The sequence below is a fragment of the Macrobrachium nipponense genome, chromosome 4 (genome assembly GCF_015104395.2).
Source record: "Macrobrachium nipponense isolate FS-2020 chromosome 4, ASM1510439v2, whole genome shotgun sequence".
In the NCBI taxonomy this organism is placed as follows: Eukaryota; Metazoa; Arthropoda; class Malacostraca; order Decapoda; family Palaemonidae; genus Macrobrachium; species Macrobrachium nipponense.
Window position 1 is genome coordinate 33,519,224 of NC_061100.1, and position 16,425 is coordinate 33,535,648.

Consider the following 16,425-nt stretch of genomic DNA (forward strand, 5'->3'; position numbering starts at 1 on the left):
AATCTGCTGTGACTCTAGGCAGCATTTAGTGCCACAAAACTGGGCCTACACATTTTCTCATAGAATAATGGAAACTTTCTAAACTGTACTATTAAGTTTTCGAAAATGTCCCTTTTGCTGTACCGGTCTTCAGTGATGTTGCTGGTACCAATTCACGGCTTTATTACATTCTCGGTCCCAAAAAGAACTTACTTGAACCACGAGTATATTGAAACTATATAGCTCGACACAATGGAGGCAGGAATGGCTATCGCTGAAAATTTCATTAAGTTGCCATTATCACTGGTTTGTAAGTAGAATCCACATACTGATAATAATGAGTAATGAACAAGGGATTAATTAATTCTCAATTCGCTCATATTACATCCATGGTCGAAGCAAAAAATGGTTCAACCATGCGAATCGTGATAATTGTTCTGTATTCGAGAATAAAACTTCGTGTTAGCGTAACATGGTATTTGTAGCAATATATACTAAAGAGTATTTCCAATTAGCATTTTTTCGTCTATTGTCAAAACTTGTTTTTTCCTAAGAAACTCGACTTAGTCTTTCAGATATTTATCAAAGGTTGGCCAAAACTACAGTACATACTTAATCGTTTTTTCTTTTTATAGAATTTTGTTTTTTTAGGAAAAGCCCTTCAACATTCCTCGAAACGAAACCACCTCAGCAGTGTTCTGACAACAAAGGTACGACAGAAGTCTTTTAGTATTATTTTTTGTCCTAAGATATCTCTAACGGACTAAAATATCTTTTTAAGGTGGATATTTATTTAACAATACCATAAAGGTTTTAAGATGCCTGTTTAACATAATATCCTTATCAAATTACAGTGGAAACCCAAAACTTGCAGTTATTAGAAATAATAAAATAAACGGCTGGAAGCTCGAATTTGCAAGAAACTGCAAAATACGATATCATTTACAGTTCTTCTTACAATATTAATAAAACTCAAACTTTTTAATGCATAAACTAATTATTACGATTTTCGAAAATGCTAAATCATGTGATAAAAATTGCTACAGAGTCCTATGTAAAAATAATTGGACCCGCCATGCACAAAAAAATCGTTACTTGGTATGTTTTTTTTTTTTTTTTTTTTTTTTTTTTTTACTGTTGTAGCATCGGTTAACCGGCACTGACCTGTACCTTAAGGTTTGCAAATTGCCGGACTTTAGCTTTTTTAAGGTAAGCATGATAGTTTTTCTACATTCACTTTAAACTCTTATGAATTCTTCAGATATACTCGAACTTTCTTGAACAAAGAAAACATAAGTAGGCGTTCGCGTTTTCGTCTTACCGTAACTCTGCAATAGTCCAAAGCACTTTGTTTATGCGTAATTTTCAACTACAGTAATTCACTTTTTCTCCACTTGGTTATGTGACCAGCAACATACTGTAAAACAGACACGCGGCAAACTGCTAAGTGAAGTATTTCCATCATTTACTTGTACACCGGTCATTGCCAAAGAACTTAATTGCCATAATATGAAAATATGTACAACAAACTTTTATTTCCCAGTTTGATAAATACACGCTGAATGAGTGAGTCGTGCAGCAAATACCATGCCACCCTTTAATTACTTTAACAAAATGTTACTTGCTATTTAATATTCTGGGTAACGAAAATGCTAATAAAATATTCTACTCTTAAATTAAATTTAAACTTCGATCTATTAATTGTGATCTAGAAACACGGTGCTGTCGCTTCATAAAAAGAACGTGTCATTCTCTTATGCGCTTTTCACGACACGTTAGAAAATCTTTTCAGGCATTGAAAAGTATTCCGTTCCACGGCCCTGAAAACAGCCATATAACTAGTTAAAGCGTTAATTTGATGCTAGTAATAAGCGTAAAGTCAATTGCAAATTAACATAGCAACCGAATTGCATTATCACGTTTTTAGCACTGTAATTTGGTCAACGAAAAAAATAAAACATTTCCAGTGAAAGATAAAGGGAAACACTGCTACCGAATCTGGTTTGATTGCTGCTTTGCATTGCACAAAAAGCCCACCTACTAAAATTAAGCTTTAAAAACACTACAATTCTTCAGAGTAGCCTTCGAACCACATACGACACGACTAAACCTAGATAAAATTCACAAGATAAATATTTACTTAAACTTTCGACACCAGTAAACACATTCCTAGAACCAAAGTAAGGTACGAGGCATTTTGCGTTGTATTTTACGTACGTAGTGTATGGTTTCCTTTAACATTCAAATGATCCCAACATCAAATAATTATTATTAGCTATTTCCGAGGAACTCTGGATGACAGGCAATACTACTTAACCGAATTATACTGAAAGAACGAAGGTTTCGTTCAATTTTCCTCATGAAAAATGCACCGGTCCCTCTACGTACAAGGATGGTGCTGGCATACGCGAATATTCGGACATGACATACTGCAGACTAGCCACTCGTGTTTATAACCTTATTTTTATTTCACTTGACATGCCCATATTTTATTAAGTGGTAACGAATCACTAAAATAAGTTTAAACCACCTATGGAACGCTACAAGAATTCTTTGAAACAACCAGGTTGTTATTTAACGCTACTGCTGTTGAAAGCAGATTTTCATTCCACCGTCTTTCCCAGAAAGAAATTAATTTTTCATTGGTCACTTATGACAAATATGCAAACAAAGAAGTACACACACCGCAGCGCCATTATATACAGCAGGTAGAAAGCTTTATATACACATATCACACGTTTATTGATGTACTAGTTTACCACACGAAGTACTATAATTTTACTTACAGAATTGGTCTCTCAAAAATATCACTATTACTGTTTACATTAACCAGTGACAGGAAAAGATAAACTATGTTAAGATATTAAATGCGATATTTTGTAATACTCTATCATCTATTTAAAACTAAAATCTTTTTGAATTATGTCGCCTATGTTTAGAAGCATTTTAAAACCTACTTATCCCCGTGAGCCACTGCTAAATTAATCCAGACTGAACGGGGTGTGTGTGTGTGTGTGTGTGTGTGGGGGGGGGAGTAAAATTACATTGCATGAGCACATTCGTTTTTACATTTCTTGGGGTGTTTACAATAATTTATTTTGCATCTCAAGGAGGCACTTTTTTTTTCCATCACAAAATCTTTGTATTTGTATTTGAAGCATTTGGATGGTGTAACATGAGTGTTCCACATGCACGTTCCAGTTTAGAGAAACTAACTTTCCCTCTTCTAATCTCTTGCGTAAATAGCAACAATGACAATAATAAACCTACATGTGCTAATTCATTCCCTTGATACCCTGGTGGAATACAAAATATTAATTGTCAACTGAAAACTGTTCAACTTCGGACAAAACTCTTGTACTAACCAATTTTGGTAACGACCTTTCTTACGGGAAGAGCGAATACACTTTTCTTTAATGAACCTCCTATGGCGTCATTATTTCAAACTTCACGTACGGTTTACTTCATGTTTTGGTCTATACTAATTAACTGGGCATCGACTGCTCCTAATAAACATTGTCGAATCTTTAAAAGTGCGAAAATAGGCTTTGTGACATGCTGCTTAAACAACTTTTGCAAACAATACGGCTTTATTTTCACATGACAAAACTTTATAATGTCTCTGCCAATGCCAATGGCTATTGCAATTGCTTTCTACATTTAAAAAACCTCCCGATAATGTAAATGGCGGTCACACTTCTATTGGATTAAAATTCTCCCTCTTCCCTTTCTGTCCTTTATAAGAAAATTTCCCCCAGTTGGTTCGATAGTACTGTATATTAAAGCCTTTTCTCAAGAGCCCTTCCATACGCATTAAATAGAGATAAAAATATACCCGAGTTTTGCAATATGTAGTGATAAAATTCGCAAGAAACTTCAAGTGTTTGTAAAGGCCAATGGGTCACTGTTCATCTTTAAGTAAATGTTAAGAAAACACAAATTTATTTTCAAAAAGTTTGAAAACTGCCTTATTCCAAAGAATTAATTAGCAGTGGTATAATACAATTAGGATTTTGATAGCTCACACCTACATTCCTATCTGTTAACTTTCTTTTACCGTATTCCTTCAGAGATTAGCTACTTAATATCACGCGATTTTTCTTACATTTCTTTCGAGTTGGACCATTCTTGGATATAACTAGTCATTCGTTACCTACCAAACATATCCTTAATGGATGATTTTAAAAAATGCGTTCTCAAGACCGTATTTTTGCAACAACTGACCCTCTAGCTTTCTTTGACTTTGGCTGTCCGAGTTCATAGAGGACAACAGTCATCATGGATTTTTTGTCTTTCATCAGCGTATATATTATAAGCCTTTGGATATTCCTTTCTGCTCAAAGACTACCACAGATCCTAATCTAGATTGGACCTACTTTCAGGACTTTAATTTCCTTGAAAATTAATTTGAATAAAATTTTTCAACAACATTTCGAGCCCTTAATTCCACCCTCAAGTACCTATATTATACTCAGTACCACCTTAAAAGCCCTTGAACATATCAATTCATCAGTGGCCAGCTTTAATAGAACTATATGCAACTTTACTGCTTTTAATTCTGGTAGGAATTTCTACGTAATTTCAGCTCTTCCCTTCCCTTGACTAAAAACATTCAGCTTTATTAAACTTACTGGCCCCCAAACAACAACTAATCAAATTCTCTTGTAACTTCAAAACTCCATTCTATTAAATATTAACTTTTTATTTCCTATTTCAAACTTTTAAGATTGACCATTAGGACAGCGTACAGAACAGTTCAGTGACGCATAATGTCCAGGCTTCCAAAAATCTAGGTTTCCAGCAAGCAGCTTTGTTCCATTAATGTTTTCTTTGATTCTTAAATATTTCAATTAGTAACCTAAATTCAACACAGGCAACTACCACATTAAGTAGTTTATAATATAAACTTTCCTTTTACTTTAGCGTACTTTAAGGTTAAACTGAACTAAATAGCACATTTAAGGGGATTGGCTTTGCCAATCCGTTCATTTAACCCCAGATCAATACACTACTTTGCATTATGGAATTTTGTACTTACACCCTTTTTATTTTAACAGAATTCACATTAAAAAGCCCTACAACCTTACACCATCTAAGATATATCTATATACCGTAATGATTGTTGCAACATTTAACTAGGGTGGCACAAAAATAAACTTATTACCTTCAAGGTAATAATGCCCAAGCCAAATCAGTACTGCCCTAATTATTCCCAGTATTCAGTGCTTTAACTTCCGAAAGGTTTCTCTCATTTTGTACATTTTCATCTGTACTCAAAAGTACGAGATGGCTTAACTGCCAAATACTATCAAACACTATCCATTCCACCCACTGCAGGATTTAAGCCTATAGTACCCTAACCTTAATCGATTTAAGTATATTCAAGGTGATAATTGGTCCCTAGTAGAACTATTAAAGATTAAACGAACTCTTCCACTTTTAGCAAAAAGACAAGAGACTGAGTGTTAAAACTAGTTTGGGTGTCTAGCTTCCAGTATCCATAAAGTTAAAGTTATCTAGTAATTTTACTAGATTATAAACTAGTAATTTCACTACTAAATGATTTTAAGCTTGGAGACTTAAACTAGTACAACGTTAAACAAGAAACTCTCAAATACTCAGAACCGCCGCATTTCCCTATGCATCCAAATTCGGATAATATATAAAACAAAAAATTTAATTATGTCCAGCCACCATAATAAAAATTTCATGCGAAGGTGTTAGATGTTACAAGGGTAAAAGAAAGTAAAGTTACTGACCAATAAATATATTTACAGTAACTCCCAAACAGTCTACAGTGGGGAATTCTTCACAGTCTTACAGTGGGAATAATTTCACTAAACGAACGAACCCTTACTTTGTAGGTTCGCAGGCTTTTCACAACATTTTTTCGAATTGTGGGACTAATAAAGCGGAAGCTTTTAGTCTTTTAGAAATTAGAGTTTCAATGTGTAGGGATACTACGCCTTATCCTTCCTGGCAAACGATCAAACCTGAAATAAAAAAAAGAAAAAATAAAAACTTTTCAAATACACAAACGAAACTATTTCAAACATTAGATTTGCCCCACCAAAACCACGTAATTCTTTAGCACATCTCAAAAAAAAAACGGAAATTATTCAAAGGTAGTTTCCCACCCACAAATGCTGACCAATACAATATGCCAGGGACCTACCAATTCCCAGAGAACTTCCAAAAATTTCTATTATTTACTTTACATATCTATTACTTTACATAATTTCTAGCAATGGCACAATGAATAACTAAACTGTAACCAAAACCGAACTAAAATGCGTTTTCAATTCGGCCTGTACTGATTGTTTTGCAACCGAGGTTGGAAGGCTGAAAGAAACTCCTTGGTCAGCAAGCAATTGTGCACACCAAACTTGAAAATCGCAACCTTGGACGTAAAATACTTAACCAGACCCTTTAACAATAATACGTCAGGCTAAAAACATTCACCACTCAAGGGACCTTTGATTCAAAATTACTATTTGGAGTGAATGGACATGAAAATTACAATACACAAGTGGTTTACTATGCAAATGTTAAATGTGCCCTTTACGAAAACAATGCATTAGGGTAACCCGTGTCAATGATTTATTTGGTCAACTATCAAATTTCCAAATTATCAAATTAAAAAAAAAATAGCCTGTAATTTTGATAGCAACTGCGATGTTGTGCCGAACATAAGAGTGCAAGATTCAGTATTAGGCAAATAGAAATGGTGTAAAGTCTTTAACAGAAACGCCGATTTGGAAAAGTCAACCTATGATTTTGCCACTTAGATATCTTTGAAAAGTAAGAAAAATCAAAACTATTGACACTCAAGTAAATAGGGCTAAGTAACCCATGTGAACTCTCGAGCGAGACTTTCCAGCCCTGTGATTGGCTTAACAGCCAACCAGGAGCATCGTAAGGGAATGGCCTAGACATCAGATGCATGGCTCGTGTGTAATTATAGTACCATATGTGAAACATTCTTGAATAACAGGTGGGGGCTAATAAGCGATTAGTTGGACAACAGGTGAAAAAAAATGGTGAAAGAGCAGTCTTCTCGCTGGGTGAAAAACCATCTTTTAACTACTAAATACACCCTACCACTCCTTTCGTTCTGGTTCTTCGATCCTCATCCCCACCGATATCCCTCAGTTAAGGGTCCGCCTTCAACATCTCAATTTGTACCTCTAATGCAACTGGTGCTCATCCATTAGTAATTTCACAAGACTTAATTTTCATAGTTTGTATCTCAAAATCACCGGCTACTACAGCCGCCTCCTGACCTCTTAGGTTTATCTTCCTATTAAAAAAAAAATATACGTAACCCATCTGCGCTTTATTTCCTTACACAAAATATTTCCTGTCTTCCTATCTGTAAAAAGTCTCCCTAATCCAGATAGCTTATTTATTCATAGTGCCAATTTATCATAGTGCAATTGCGAGGTTTTCCTCGTTACACCTTGTGACTTTATATACTATCAATTTACGTTATTCCAATTCACTAACTGACCTCCATAGGTCCCAGTGTTTGGTCTTAAATTTATATTCAGTAAATATATTTTAGTCGATCGTTCTTGGATGGACCTTCCCCCCCCCCACTTCTCTGTCCATAAAAAAACTCCAGACTTCCGCCTAACTAAACAAATCATTGTACCTCTAAGCAGCTACAGATATGCCAAAAAGTACTTCGCAATGGCTGACCTCATAAGGACAGCTTCCTCTGCCAGATTGTTTAGACTATTTAGTTATTCGATGTTAAGTGTGCTAAAGTTGGCAAGATTTTTTAAGCCAAATTCTGAGACCTGTTTCCTAGTAGCTACTAAAATTAAACAAGAATTTTAAAATTATCATTAGGCCACCATTTAAAGAAACAATTTAAAACCCAGGCTTATGTAAACACCGTAAAGATTAGTAGTCACCTACGCAATCCTATAGGAAAAATTTTTTAATCTTTTTAAAGTTAACATTTGAGGGAGTTTTGCAACCAAAATTATGAGGACCCTGGGCACATGGATAAAAATGAGGAAAAATAAGGGAGCATACAAGACATCAGATGATCAGACCAAAAGGAAATAAGCAATCTGCTAAAACTTGCAAGCAAGTGAAAAACTTTCCAGATTCACAAAACGGACTGAAAAACCCTGTAATTATCAAAACCCAAACTAAACGAAAATCTCCACGAAGTAAAATTTCAAGGGGGCAAAAAAATGTTACAAAATCTAGGGGTTTCCATCAATTAGCTGTCCTTACCGGCTTACTCCACAAAGTAAATTGTCAATGCTCAGCCGTCACTTTTCAGTCAGCAAAAGTGGCTTTGTGGTCTCAGATGCAACATTAACCAAATAAGTTCATTAACCAACCTGCCAGGCTGCAGCTCAATAATGAGATACAACAATACTTGGGCTGAAGACCAACATTACAATGTAACTGTGCCAAATCTATCTTCAACCATTGAAATTAGCTTTTATGTACACCCTATTCTTGCAGTAGGAGGGAAAAATCTGGAAATCCTGCTAGTTCCCCCCATCTTCGTGCAACACGAACCCTCAACTAAGCAGGCAGCTCTAAAAACTGCACGGAATAACAAAATTAAGGCAGTTTTTAAAGTCAAAAAGTCACCTCTAAGTAACACACATTCGAAAAATTACTGACGACTAATTCTAAATAAAAGTAATCTTCATGTACAAGACTTCATTTTTAATTTGTCAACCAATTTAAATATGCTTTATGAAAACTTATTTTTGCCCATATTTAACTATGCGTTATGAAAAACTGACTTTTTTAAGGCATTAGTTGAAAATAAAAAAAAAAACTAAGTAATTGCTCAAAACAAAAAAATAACTTTTTCGCTCCTGGCCATTACCATTCTTACATTACAACAACCGATGAACATTTATTATAGGGACTAAGAACCCGGCTTTGCATCTATATCGTATTTTGCTTTACATAAAAAATCTTACTTTTAATATAAAAAAAATACCGTAATAGCTTATTGTTTACACTAGTGCTACTATTACGTAACACCTCACTTGACAGGCTTTTTCTCTTATTCTCACTACTTTATTTTATTTTTTTATTTTACTATAACTACTAATTTAGATGTTTTGCCCTTTTTCTTAAATGTAAAACTAAAAAAAAAAAAAGTTACTTCACAACTAGAAACTATTCAATTATGTGTGTTGCATTATGCATAAGATACATGGGATATACTCAAGGACAAGGTTATATAATAAAGGGTTCCCTTTTGTCAATTAACTCTTCTCCTTTCTAAACTCAACCTAGGAAACTGCCACTCGCTATCCTTATTTATTTAAACTAACTAAGAACGCTGTTCCGTTGTTTTTGAAAGCTTGCTTCAAGTTTTTTAACTTTTTTTACCAATAATACAATTTATTGGTGGATTATTCTTTTTTATAAAATTTAAACCAACAAAACATTATGAATTTTTATATCTTAACACTTAAGCTAGAACCCATCATTACTAACACGTATTGTACTTGACAAGGCCATACACCAAGGAATGTTACTACGTGTCTTACCATTTCATATGAATTCACATAACCAGAAGCCGTAAGCTGGCCAGCTAAATAGTTGTAGATTGAAAAATGTTGCTACCCTCTAAAACATTGCTGTCAGTGGTACATTACTCCCAATATGGCTGCTTTTTTTTAAAATTTTAAATTTTAAGAAATGTCAATATCTAGTGTAAGTGCTGATCATTGGTTGAGTTTTAAAATCCAGTAGTGCATGCAAAAAATTGTAATTTTAAAAAAAATCAAAAAATAAATAAAAAGCTCAAAACTAATTTTTCACGGACTACCAAAATGCCATGTGGCTTGAAATTACTGAGCGTGAAAATTTTCTCGGGCAGAAAAAGTCATACCACACGATATGAAGCCATATTACAATTGGTTAAGTTTTGCATTTCATACATATTACATTTCATATTAGAAAGTGTTTTGAAATTACCCACTAATTACTTTAAAAAGACGTGATAACTCATTTAAACTTCTCAAGTGAGTTTTTACAACTACACTAGCGCTTTACGTGTTAGTACAATACCACAACTTTGAAAAAACTAATTATGAATTTCTGTATCCAATTACTTACATCCCAGTATTACATTTCTACGTTCAACAAATGTTAGGTAGTATTCGTCAGGTGAACAACGGAACAATTGGGACTAGTCATTCGTGTGACTGTTCATCCCGGGGGGGTTCGCTTAAATATTGTTCAATTTTAATTTGTCTCTCAGGCAAAAATAGAGGCAAAAAAATGCGCAGTTTAATCGAACAGACATGAAAATACTTGAAACTTTTAATTCGAAACAACTTATGTTGAAATTTACTTCAGTTACTGTCCTACAGAATAATGACAATTTCCTCCGTGTGAAGGTTGAACGCAGTGTGTCAGGGGAAAAATGCTTAAAAGGAAAAAAAAAATTTTTGGAAGACAATTGCATTTCGAAAAGTTTAACTATACAAGGGAAGACGAATTAACTTGTTCAGTATTCAAAAGGAATATGATGGCGAAGGTAACATTATGGGCAGGAACAGTAGTATGGAAAGAATCCAGGGTCAATTGAAAAAAAAAATAAAAAAAATAAAATCTCCGAGCTGCTTAAAATGGCACTTGCCTTCATCTACTATGAGATTCAGGGTCTCTGTAACACTTTTTTTTTTGGACTTTGCTCCCTTGTTGCCAAAATCAAAAGCATCGATGTAGCTTGAAACGTTGACATATGTTATATTTTACAACCCCACACAAATTTTGTCAGCATTATCAATAACCTAAACCCCCGATAGTTTTAATTTTTTATAGAAAATTAAAATGATCTAAGCCGACGCCATGGCCAATGATTACGAGCCAAGAGTCGAAAAATAAAAACATTCATTACGTAAGCAAAGGTAAAAAAACAAACAAACACCTTCTTGACTAAATGTTGACCCCGCAACATCCACCAGACAGAAATTCCATTGGCTCTGAAACCCAAAGACTTTATGGAACTGCGGAACGATACATAGATGTGGGTGGGTTATCAGTGCTAAGCGTAGTAATACTACTGTAGCAGTAGTGGCCGCAACAGTATAGCCATAATATACAAGAGTTAAACGTTTAGGCCAACTGCTGGGATCCTTGAGGATCATTTAGCACTTCTTACAACTACTCGAGAAATTAGTTTTTATAGCCAGAAGTTAAATTTTTTTCTCAATCCAACAATGCCCATGGGTAGCCTTCAGTGTTATCCTCAATTATAACGAGGCGAAAGTGGGTGGAGCCTCATGAAGTCACCATTCTGTCGATAATTATTGGCGAAGGTTTAAAGCCAATATACGGTACCGGCTATTTTTTTTTCCAGTAAATAGGTAGATAGCCAATAAATAAAAATTGCTTGACATTGATATATGGCAGTTATCAAATCAAGCTTGTCTACTATGTTTTATGAAATTACCAACTATTCCTACATCTTGTCAATCTGATTGTGACCTATAAAGTAGACTAATTTCTTTGGAAACTTAATTTTTTTTTGGGAGTTAGACTAATAATCGAAGTGTTTTTGTATTATTAACATTTTGTTGGTTTGTTCATTATGACAATTATCAGTGGAGAGGTTCAGAGTTCATAAAGGTGTACCTGCTTTGCTGTATTTTAAATTTTTGTATGTCATTGTGCCAGAGGTTTAGCCTTCGTTACGTATAGCAATCATCCATCGAGAAAGAGGGAAGAAATGCTGTCATAAGTTACGTAAACGAGTGCGTTCGAAACCTTTTCTCTGAGTAAGTTGGCCCGTCTTCAAAAAAGGTCAAAACTTTTTAACATTATAAAAAAAGTACCAAATTTATTCAACCTACGTAGTGCAGATACACTAAAAAACAAAATTTAAAATGTGTTGATATAATATGTATTCTGAATAAGCGTTATATTTATGAAATGCATGATAAAAAGTTATTGCGAAAAAAAAAAAGCAGAGTTACAAAGGCCCCTTGAATCTCATAGTAGAGCTGTTGATAACAGTTATAAACGTGGCAACCTCTGCCACATACATTCCTCTTATGGATGCTTATTTACCGTACACACAGAGTTGGTCGAGAAACACTTAAATAACAAAAAACAAAAAAACTTTATGAATCGTTTTTGCCAGTCGTTCATATCTATACTTGATTTTTTTGAAAGGTCCTTACTATGAAGCGTATTCATTTATCAGATGTAACCCCTCCCCCTTTATTGACAGCCAATTTCCTCCTGGTATTTTGGTCTGCTTTTGGACTTTAGGCAGCATTTAGTGCACAAAACTGGCCTAACACATTTCCCTCATAGAATAATAATGGAAACTTTCTAACTGTACTATTAGTCTTCAGTTGATGTTGCTGGTACCAATTCACTGGCTTTATTACATTCTCGGCCCCAAAAAGAACTTACCTTGATCCACGAGTATATTGAAACTATAGCTAAGGGGTACACCAATGGAGGCAGCAAAATGGCTATCACTGAAAAAAATTTCATTAAGTTGCCATTATCACTGGTTTGTAAGTAAAATCCGCACCACTGATAATTCTGAGTAATGGGAACAAGGGATTAATTTCTCAATTCGTTCACATTACATCCATGGTGGAAGCAAAAAAAAATGGTTCAAGCATGCGAATCGTGATAAATTTTTCTGTATTTCGAGAATAAAAAAACTTTAGTTTGTCGTAACATGAGATTTTGTAGCAATAATATACTAAAACAGTATTTCCAATTAGCATTTTTTTTTTCGTCTTTGTCAAAACTTGTTTTTTTCCTAGGAAACTCAACTTGTCTTCAGATATTTATCAAAGGTTGCTAAAAACTGCAGTACATACTTGATCGTTTTTTCTTATATTATTTTTAGGTTTTTTTGTTTTTTGGAAAAAAGGCCTTCAACATTCTCGAAACGAAAACCACCTCAGCAATGTCCTCCATCTAACAACAAAGGTACGACAGAAGTCGATTTTTTTTAGTATTAGTTCTTTTTTTGTTCTAAGATGTGACTAAAACAGACTAAAATATCTTTTTAAGATAGATATTTATTTAAGAATTACCATAAGGTTTTAAGATGCCTGGTTTTAAAATAATATCCCTTATCAAAAATTACAGTGGGAAAAAACCTAAAACTTGGTTATTAAAAAATAATTAAAACAAACTGCTGGGGAAAAGCTCAAATTTAGCAGGAAAACTGGCAAAAAATACGATATAACTTTACAGTTCTTCTTACAATATTGATAAACCTCAAATTTCTTTTTAATACAAACTAATTTCTTACGATTTTCGAAACGCTAAATCCTGTGATAGAAATTGCTTACAGAGTCCTATGAAAAAAATAAAAATAATTCGACCCGCCCCATGCACAAAAAAATAAAGTTACTTGGTAGGTTTTTTTTTGTTACTGCTGTAGCATCGGTTAACCGGCATTGACCTTGTACCTTATGGTTTAGCAACAAAATTTTTTCAGGGACTTTTAGCTTTTAAGGTAAGCATGATAGTTTTTTTCTACATTCCACTTTAAACTCTTATGAATTCTTTCAGATATACTCGAACTTTCTTGGAACAAAAGAAAGAACGTAAGTAGGCTTTCTCGTTTTCGTCCTTTACGTAACTTAACTCCTGCAATAGTCCAAAAAAAAGCATTTTGTTTTATGCTTAGTTTTCAAACTATAGTAAAATTCACTTTAATTTTTCTCCACTTGGTTATGTGACCAGCAACATTACTGTAAAACAGACACGCAGCAAACTGCTAAGTGAACTATTTCCCCATCAATTTACTTGTACACCGTCATTGCCAAACGAAAACTTAATTGCCATAATATGAAAATATGTACAAACAAACTTTTGTCTACCATTTTTGATAAGTGCGCGCTGAATGAGTGAGTCGTGCAGCAAATACCATGCCCACCCCCTTTAATTACTTTAACAAAATGTTACTTGCTATTTAATATTCTGGGTAACGAAAAAGAAAATGCTAAATAAAATATTTCTACTCTTAAATTAAATTTAAACTTCGATCTATTAAGTTGTTGATCTAAAGAAACACGGTGCTGTCGCTTCATAAAAAGAACGTGTCATTCTCTTATACGCTTTTCACGACACGTTAGAAAATCTTTTCAGGCATTGAAAAGTATTTCATTCCACAGCCCTCAAAACAGCTATATTAACTAATTAAAGTATTAATTTGATACTAGTAATAAGTGTAAAGTTAATTGCAAATTAACATAGCAACCGAATTGCATTATCACGTTTTTTGCACTGTAATTTGGTCAACGAACAAAAATAAACATTTCCAGTGAAAGATAAAGGGAAACACCTGCTACCGAATCTGGTTTGATTGATTGCTGCTTTGCATTGCACAAAAAGCCACCTACTAAAATTAAGCTTTAAAAACACTACAATTCTTCAGAGTAGCCTTCGAACCACATACGCACGACTAAACCTAGATAAAATTCAGAAGATAAATATTTACTTAAACTTTCGACACCAGTAAACACATTCCTAGAACCAAAGTAAGGTACAGGCATTTTGCGTTGTATTTTTACGTACGTAGTGTATGCTTTCCTTTAACATTCAAATGATCCCAACATTATATACTCATTATTAGCTATTTCCGAGGAACTCTGCATGACAAGCAATACTACTTAACCGAATTATACTGAAGAACGAAGGTTTCGTTCAATTTTCCTCATGAAAATGCACCGTCCCTCTAAGTAAAAAAAGGATGGTGCTGGCATACGCGAATATTCGGACATGACATACTGCAGACTAGCCACTCGTGTTTATAACCTTATTTTTATTTCACTTGACATGCCCATATTTTATTATGTGGTAAACGAATCACTAAAATAAGTTTAAACCACCTATGGAACGCTACAAGAATTCTTTGAAACAACCAGGTTGTTTATTTAACGCTACTGCTGTTGAAAGCAGATTTTCATTCCCACCGTCTTTCCAGAAAGAAATTAATTTTTCATTGTTCACTTATGACAAATATGCAAACAAAGAAGTACACACACCGCAGCGCCATTATATACAGCAGGTAGAAAGCTTTATATACACATCACATTGTCGTTTATTGATGTACTAGTTTACCACACGAAGTACTATAATTTTACTTCACAAATTGGTCTCTCAAAAATATCACTATTACTGTTTACATTACCAGTGACAGGAAAAGATAAACTATGTTAAGATATTAAATGCGATATTTTGTAATACTCTTTATCATCTATTTAAAACTAAAATCTTTTTGAATTATGTCGCCTATGTTTAGAAGCATTTTAAAACCTACTTACTCCCCGTGAGCCACTAAATTAATCCAGACTGAACGGGGTGTGTGTGTGTGTGTGTGTGGGGGGGGGGGGGTGGGGGGGGGGGGGGGGGGGGGGAGTAAAATTACGTTGCATGAGCAACATTCGTTTTTACTTTTCTTGGGTTGGGTGTTTACAATAATTTATTTTGCATCTCAATGAGGCACTTTTTTTTTTTTTTTTCCATCACAAAATCTTTGTATTTGTATTGAAGCATTGGATGGTGTAACATGAGTGTTCCACATGCACGTTCCAGTTTAGAGAAACTAACTTTCCCTCTTCTAATCTCTTGCGTAAATAGCAAACATGACAATAATAAACTACATGTGCTAATTCATTCCCTTGATACCCTGGTGGGGAATACAAAATATTAATTGTCAACTGAAAACTGTTCACTTCGGACAAAACTCTTGTACTAACCAATTTTGGTAACGACCTTTCTTACGGGAAGAGCGAATACTTTTCTTTAATGACCTCCTATGGCGTCATTATTTCAAACTTCACGTACGGTTTACTTCATGTTTTGGTCTATACTAATTCACTGGGCATCGACTGCTCCTAATAAACATTGTCGAATCTTTAAAAGTGCGAAAATAGGCTTTGTGACATGCTGCTTAAACAACTTTTGCAACAATCGGCTTATTTCACATGACAAACTTTATAATGTTTCTGCTGCCAGCCAATGGCTATTGCAATTGCTTTCTACATTTAAAAAAAACAAAAAAAACCTCCCAATAATGTAAATGGCGTCACACTTCTATTGGATTTAAAATTCTCCCTCTTCCCTTTCTGTCCCTTTATAACAAAATTTCCCCCAGTTTGGTTCGATAGTACTGTATATTAAAGCCTTTTTTAATCAGGGCCCGTTTCCATACGCATTATACGAGATTAAAAATATACCCCGAGTTTTTGCATATGTAGTGATAAAATTCGCAAGAAACTTCAATTGTTTTTGTAAAGGCCAATGGGTCACTGTTCATCTTTAAGTAAATGTTAAGAAAACACAAATTTATTTCAAAAAGTTTGAAAAACTGCCTTATTCCAAAGAATTAATTAGCGTGTATAATACAATTAGGATTTTGATAGCTCCACCTACATTCCTATCTGTTAACTTTCTTTTACCGTATTC